The sequence below is a fragment of the Elephantulus edwardii genome, unplaced genomic scaffold (assembly GCF_000299155.1).
Source record: "Elephantulus edwardii isolate Elephantulus edwardi_28Jun2011 unplaced genomic scaffold, EleEdw1.0 scaffold00212, whole genome shotgun sequence".
Taxonomy (NCBI): domain Eukaryota; kingdom Metazoa; phylum Chordata; class Mammalia; order Macroscelidea; family Macroscelididae; genus Elephantulus; species Elephantulus edwardii.
This window is the reverse complement of record NW_006399962.1, coordinates 3,824,858-3,833,017: the sequence shown is the minus strand read 5'-3', so window position 1 is coordinate 3,833,017 and position 8,160 is coordinate 3,824,858.

Genomic DNA, 8,160 nt, shown 5'->3' with positions numbered 1-8,160 from the left:
CTATGAACTTTGATAAATGTCCATAGTTGTAGAGGGGCTTCAGGCCTTTTGTTCACAGCCTCACTATGAGTCGTGCTTGACTTGAAGGCAATCAAAACAAGAAGAAGATATATATAGATATATAGATAGATAGATAGGGAGAGAGAGAGAGATATCGATATATTACCATCAAGTCAGAACCAACCTATAGCTGACCCTCCAGTGGGCTTTCAGAGACAGCTAATTGCACAGGAGGAGATTTCTCATTCTTTTTCTGCAGAACAGCTGGTGGATTTGAACTGCGTACATACACATATACATACATGGGAGCTTTAGTGGCTTAGTGGTAAGGAATTATGTAGCCATTGCAAAGGTGTATGGTTTGAATCTACCAGCTGCTTTGTAGGAGAAAGATGGACAATCTCCTCATGTGCCTCTAAAAAACCACAAGAGAGTCATCTATGGGTTGGTTCTAACTCAACAGTATACAACAACAACATATTTTTTTTTGTGTGTGTGTGTGTGTATCTGTGTATCTGTTGTTCTTGTTATGTGCCGTCACGCTGACTATGACTCATTAACCCTGTGAACCATGGCTCTGAACCTTGGCCTATCCTGAACCAACCTCACCATCTCTGACACACATGACCCTACTGCCAAATCACTGCATCAATTCATGTCATTCAAGGTCTTCCTCTCCTGCCCTGACCCTCCACTCTTAGAATCATGATGTTCTTCTCCAAGGACTGGCCCTTTCTGACAACATGCCCAAAATATGTGAGTCAGAGCTTCAAAATCCTTGTGTCCAATGAACAGTCTGGCTTCATTCTTTCCAGGACAAACCTGTTTGTTTTCTTGACAATCTATGGTATATTCAATATTCTTCTCCTATACCACAACTCAAAGGCAACAATTCTTCTCTTATTCTTATTTGATGTCTAGCTCTCAGGTGTAATTGAGCAAGATCATGGCCTGTGTCCAGCATACCTTAGTTTCTAGACTGACATAATTTCTCTTTAAGCACTCAGGAGAGGTCCTTAACAGCAGATTTTCCCAAGGTGACTTATCTTTTGATTTCCTGACTACTGGTGTTAATTGTGTATCGTGCAGGATGAAATCACTAACAAATTTCAATTTTTTCTCCATCCATCATGATGCTGCCTATTAATTCAGTGGCAAGGTTCTTTGTTTCCTTGATGTTGAGATGCAATCTGTATTCAGTGCTGCAGTCCTTGATTTTCTACAGCAAATGCTTCAAGTCTTCCTCGATTTCAGTAAGCCAGGTTGTATCATCAGCATAGCATAGGTTGTTGATGAGTCTTCCTTCAGTCCTTGATGCCACATTATTCTCATGAAATCCAGCTTCTTGAATAATCTGTTCAGCATATAGATGGAAAAAGTATGGAGAAAGGATGCATCCTGACACACTCCTTTCTTGATTTTGAATCATGCAGTGTTCCTTCCTCTGTTCAAACAACAGCTTCCTGGTCTAGGCCTAGGTTTTACATAAACACAAATGTTCTGGCATTCCCAGCCTTCTCAGTGCTACCTGGCCAACTGACTGGAAGAGATCTATATTTATTCCAAAGAAAAATAATCTAACAGAATGTGAAAAATAGCAAACAATATCACCTTCATGCAAAATCTTGCTGAGGATTATCCAAAAAAGACTAGCATGGTACGGTGACAGAGAACTTCCAGATATACATGCTAGATTTAGAAGAGGCTATGGCTCTAGGGACATCACTGCTAATGTCTGAAGGCAGGTTACAAGAAGGATGTCTATTTGCTTTTTATTGACTATAAAGGCATTTGATTATGTTGTTGTTGTTGCAAGGTGCTATTGAGTTGAGCACGACTCATAGAGACCTTATGAACAAAAGATCTGAACCCTGTTCTGTCCTGTGCCATCCTCACATTTCTTGACACACAAGAGCCCATTGCAGCAGTCACCATATCAATCGACCTCATTGAGGGTCTTCCTCTCTTTTGCTGACCCTCCACCCTTCCCAACATCATGTTCTTCTCCAAGGAATACCATCTCCTAGCAACATGTCCAAAGTATGCAAGGTGAAGCCTCATCATTCTTGCCTCCAAAGAGCACTCCAGTTGCACCATCTCCAAGACATATCTGTTCATTCTCCTGGCTGTCCATGATTGATGTTCACTGTTCTTCTCCAACACCATAGTCAGTAATCGGAAAGACTATGGCATGAATCAGACGCACCTTAGTCCTCAAACTGACATCATTACTCCTCAATAATTTGGAAAGGTCCCTACCTGCACATTTCCCCAGTACAGTGCGTCTCCTTATTTCCTGACTGCTCATACCAAGGTCCAAGCAAAATGAAACTATTGACAGTTTCAGTCTCCTCTCCATCTCTCATGATGCTGCCTATCAGTCCAGTGGTAAGAACCTTTGTTTTCCTGATTGAGATGCAATCTATTCTGAAGGCTGCATTCCTTGGTCTTTCATAAGTGCTTCAAGCCCTCCTCACTTTAAACAAACAAGATTGTGTCATCTGCGTAATGCAGGTTGTTGATGAGTCTCCCTCCAATTCTGATTCCACACTCGTCCTCATAGAGTCTAGCTTCTCAGATAATACAGATTTGAATAGGTATGAAGAGAGAATACAACCCTGGTGCACTCCCTTCCCAATTCTAAACCATGCAGGGCTCCCCTGCTCCGTTCACATAGCAGCCTTCTGATCTAGGTATAGGTTCCACATAAACACAATCAAATCCTCTGGGTTTCCCACTTTTCGCAATGTCACCCACAACTTGTTATGATCCACAGATCATATCCACTTTGCATAATCAGTAAAGTACAAATAGACATTCTTCTGGTATTCCTTACTTTCAGTCAGGATCCCTCTGACATCAATAATTATATCCTTGGTGCCACAGCCTCTTCTAAATCCTGCATGAACTTCTGGCAGTTCCAACTATTTTTGAATGAACTTCAGCAGCATTTTGCTTGAATGTGATATCAACGATGTTGTTGTTATGTGCCGTCGAGTCGCTTGCGACTCATAGCGACCCTACGTACAACAGCCCTAAACTCTGCTCTGTCCTGTGCCAATCACACTGTTTCTGACACTCCCATCCTGATTATCCCAGTCACTGAATCAATCCACCTCATAGAGGGCCTTCCCCTCCTGCACTGTCCCTCCACCCTCCCAAGCATAATGTCCTTCTCCAAGGACCGGTCTCTCCTCACAACATGTCCAAAATATGTTAGATGGAGCCTCAGAATCCTTGCCTCCAAGGAGCCACCCGGTTTAACCCTTTCCAGGACAAATCTGTTTGTTTTCCTAGTAGTCCTTGGTATTCTCAATACTCTTCTCCAGCACCACAGCTCAAAGGCATAATTTCCACACTCAGTTGGATCACCTTTCTTGGGAATAGGAACAAATATGGACCTCTTCAAATTCATTGACTCGATAGCTGTCTTCCAAATTTCTTGGCTTAGACTAGTGAGTGCATCCAAGGCTGAAACAAGTCAATTGGTATCCCATCGATTCCGGGGGCCATATTTTTTTGCCAATGCTTTCAATTCAGCTTCTACATCCTCCTTCATTACCTTTGGCTCCTTTTCATATGGTACTTCCTGAAATTTTTCAGTGTCAATCAATTCTTTCTGGTTCAGTGACCCTATATATTCCCTCCATCTTCTTTTGACGCTTTCTGGGTCATTCAATATATTGCCCACAGCATCTTATTTTCAATATTGTGGCACAAGGCTTAAATTTGGTTTTCATTTCTTTCAGCTTGAGAAATGCAGAGTGAGTTCTTCCCTTTTTATTCTTCAATTTCAGCTCTCTGCACAATCCATTTTAATACTTTGCGTTGTTCTCCCAAGCTGCTCTTTGAAATTGTCTGTCAGCTCTTTCATTTCTACATGTTTTCCTTTAGATTTGGCTTCTTGATGTTCCAGTGCAATCTTTAGAGTCTCTACTGACATCCATGTTGATTTTTTTTCTTTCTCCTCTGTTTTTAGGTTTTTGTGGGGTTTTTAAAAATTATTTTATTTTACTTTATTTTATTTTGTGTGTGTGTACTGTCAAATTGGATATAACTGGTACAGGAGGAGATTGCCCCTCCTCCAGCAGAGCATGTGGTGGAGCTGAACCATGTACCTCTGGGATTGCAGTGCAGCTTCTTGCCACTAAGCCACCAGAGCTCCCTTCTCTTCTGTTTTTGTGATGACCTTTTGCTTCATGGGACTCATCGGGTCTTCTATCATTGGTGTTCAGTGCCTCAAACCTATTCTTAAGATGATCATGAAATTCCAATGGAATTGATCCAAGATCATATTTTGGTTCCTGTGGGCTTATTTTCATTTTCTTTGACCTCAACTGGAACTTGCATATGAGTAATTGAAGATCTGACCCACAGTCTGCCCCGACCTAGTTTTGACTGCCAATATTGAGCTTCTCCAACAATTTCTTCCACAAATGTAATCATTCTGGTTCCCGTACAGCCCATCAGGTGAAATACACATGTAAAGTCATCTTTTGTATCTTTTACAAAAAGTATTTGCAATGAATAAATCATTATAAATACAAAATTCAATTATTCTATTTCTAGCTTCATTTCTATACTAAACCATTTTCCAACTCCTGTTTCTTCTTCCAGTCACCAGTTATCATTAATGCATCCTGACTGCATGTTCAGTCAATTTCAGACTGAAAAATTTGATAAAAATCCTTTTCTTCCCCTTTGGCTCTTGATGTAGAAGCATATATCTGAATAATCATCGTGTTAGCAGGTCTTCCTTGTATGCATATGGATATTATCCTATCACTCCCAACATTGTATTTCAGGATAGAACTTGAAATGGACTTTTTGACTATGAATGCATTCATTTGATTATGTAGGTCACAACAAATTGTAGGTAGCATTGGAAAGAAGATTGATTAAGTACCTGTTAGGATTTTTTTTAATTTATGGAAATGAAAATATACAAATCATGTTGGGTTTTCATTAAGAAACTCCTCGACACTTTGTTTTGTAACATGAATGACATTTTATTAATGTAGTTAATTAAGTAACTCTGAGGTAGCTTAGTGGTAAGGAGTTGTGCTGTCAACCCAAAGTCAAATCCACACAGGTCAAATCAACCAGCTTCACCGCAGGAGACAACTGGTCAATATCCTCTCTTGCAATGTATTGCCCCTGGAAACTGCTGGAGGATCAGCTATAAGTCAGTACTAACTTGACATTACATAACAACAAAGACAATGTAGTTAATCACAGTGTCTAATCAAACCCTTAGGGAGCTCTGATGGCCAAGTGGTAAGAACCTGGGCTGCAATCCCAAAGGTACATTGTTCAAATTTACAAACTGCATTGTGGGAGAGAGGCAGTCTCCTCCTGTGCCATTTACTGCCTTTGAAAACCTGCTGGAGGACTGGTCCTGATTAGACAGCACATAATGACAACACCACCACAATTGGACCTTTAGGAAACGCTATTGGTGTAATCTACAGGGTGTCACGCTGCTAAGCCAAAGGTGGACTGAATCCACCAGTAGCGCTAGTGGAGAAAGATGGACTATCTCTTTCTGTGTGACTTACAGTCTCCCAAAACCTCGGGAGGGTAATCTCTCAGTTGATTTCTGTTGACCTGCAGTGTGAGAGAGAAAAAGCAAACCATTGGCTTTCCCTTCATCTAAGTTATCTACTTATAAATATTCTGTGCCCCCCCTTTTTATCCCTATTAATCTCCCAATATTGATTCCATCTGTAGGTAACTTTTCTTTGGTTTCTCATATTGGTCTTCTTATACCATTATTTTCCCTTTGTCACTGACTTAAGTCATTCAGTAAAATTTATTCTAGATTCATCCATGTTGTGCAGTATTTAACAAATTCTTAATCTGTTTTTGATAATGCATAATTCTTCATTGTGTGATATGTTGGTGTTGGTGTTGTTGTGTACCATGGAGTCAGAACCAACCCATAGCTAACTCTCCAGCAGGTTTTCAGAGGCAGTTAATCGCATGGGAGGAGATTGCTCCTTCTCCCACGGAGCAACTGGTGGATTCGAACAACGTACCTTCAAGATGACAGCACAACTTCTTGCCAGTAGGCCACCAGTGCTCACCCAGTGTAAATAGTAATAGTATAATTTTCCTTTTGCAATAGTGTTCCAACTTAGACAATACTTACATGATGCTTTGTGTTATGTATTGGGCTGATAAACAAGTCAGTAGTTTGAACCTATCAGTCACTCAGGGAGAGACAGATGTGACAGACTCCCTCTATAAAGATGTGCAGCCTTGGAAACCCTAGGGAGCAGTTCTCTCTCCTATAAGTTTGCTGTGGATCAGCATTGACTAGAGGGCAGTGGCTTTGGTTGACTATTACTGACCATACTGCAGTGAAGAAACTTATATCCGAGATGATGAGGATGGCACAGAACAGGACAGGGTTCAGACTGACAGTTCATAGGGTCACTATGAGTCATACTCAAAAGTACCTAACAACAACAACAGCAACATATATTGTCATTTTGCACATTAATAAATAACAATGGTTGAATAAATTATTTTTTCTTTTATTAATTTTAATTAACATTTACAGATATTTTATATTTTCATTCATTCATTGTTGCACTTTTTTTTTTTACTCCGCTCCCCCCAATTCGCTCCTCTCTTTGAAAAGTAAAAGATAAACTTCTTCGTTGGTACACAATCCCACCAACCCCGACCCTGCCCCCTCACTGCCCTAAATGCACTCCACTGTGCAACTTTAATTCTGAATTCTGTGATAATCATAATATACTATCATATATCACTTTTAAACTGTTCTCTCCCTCATCTGTTTCAATTCAGTATACATAATCTATCCAGTTTTTCTCAGTCTTACCCCAACCCTGATGTCAGTCACTTTCTACAACAGTAGTACTATGCAGTATTTGTCCTTTTGTGACTAAGACACTTCACTCAGCATAATGTCCTCCACGGTCACCCATTTTGAATAATATTGCATGAGTTCCTTGTTTTTCAATGAAGCATAGTATTCCATTGTGTGAATATACCACAGCTTCTCTATCCATTCATTTGTTGATGGGCACCTGGGTTGTTTCCAACTCCTTGCTATTGTGAACAAAGCCATGATAAACATGGGTCTGCATATATCTACTTGGATGGTAGTTATGGTCTCCTTAGGGTATATTCCCAGTAGTGGAATTGCTGGGTCAAATGGTATCTCTATTTGCAACTTTTTAAGAAAGCGCCACACCACTTTCCACAGTGGTTGCACCATTTTACACTCCCACCAACAGTGAGTAAGGGTTCCAGTTTCTCCACAACATCACCAACTTTTGTTGCTTGTTGTTCGGTTAAATGTTACTATGCTGACATGGGTGAGATGATATCTCATAGTTATTTGAATAAATTCTTAAAAGTAGAATTGCTAGGTTGAAGGATATATGCATGCTTAATGTTGCTAGAAGTTGGCAAGTTTATCTCCATAGTAGTCATATCAGGTGTGCCAGCCATGTGAATACCTGTTTTTACCATCTCACTTCAACTGTTATCCTGTTTACCATTCCAATAGGTATAAAATAGCATCTCAGTAACTTAAAATTTTACATTTTTAAAATTGTGAATGAACAACTATTCACTATTGGTGGGAGTATAAAAGGGTACAACTACTATGGAAGGCAGTATGATGCTTTTTAAAAAAAATTTGCAAATAGAAATAACATTTGATGGGGGAAGGGCTGGGCGGGGAGAGAAGTGCAGCAATGAATGTATGGAAATCCAAAATCTCTGTAAATGCTCATTAAAATTATTTTTTAAAAAGCTTAAGAAGAAAAAAAAAATTTAAAAATTACTAAACATGGTTGTTGCTGTTGAACAAACTACAAGTAGTAAAATGAAAATGTTTTCTGTTTTTTTTTTAAAAAAAATACCATTTGACCCAGCATCTGGGAATATACCCTAAAGAAACTGTAACTGCCACCTAAGCAGATATATGCACACTCATGTTTATTGCTGCTTTGTTCACAATAGCGAAGAGTTGGAAACAACCCAAGTGCCCATCAACAAACAAATGGATAGAGAAATTCTATCAAATGGATGTTGTTAATGGGTATAGCTCCCCTTCGTGGAGTTAGTAGAAGTCAGATAGGGCCATCCCCACTTTGCCCTTGCTCTTTTTACAAATTAAGT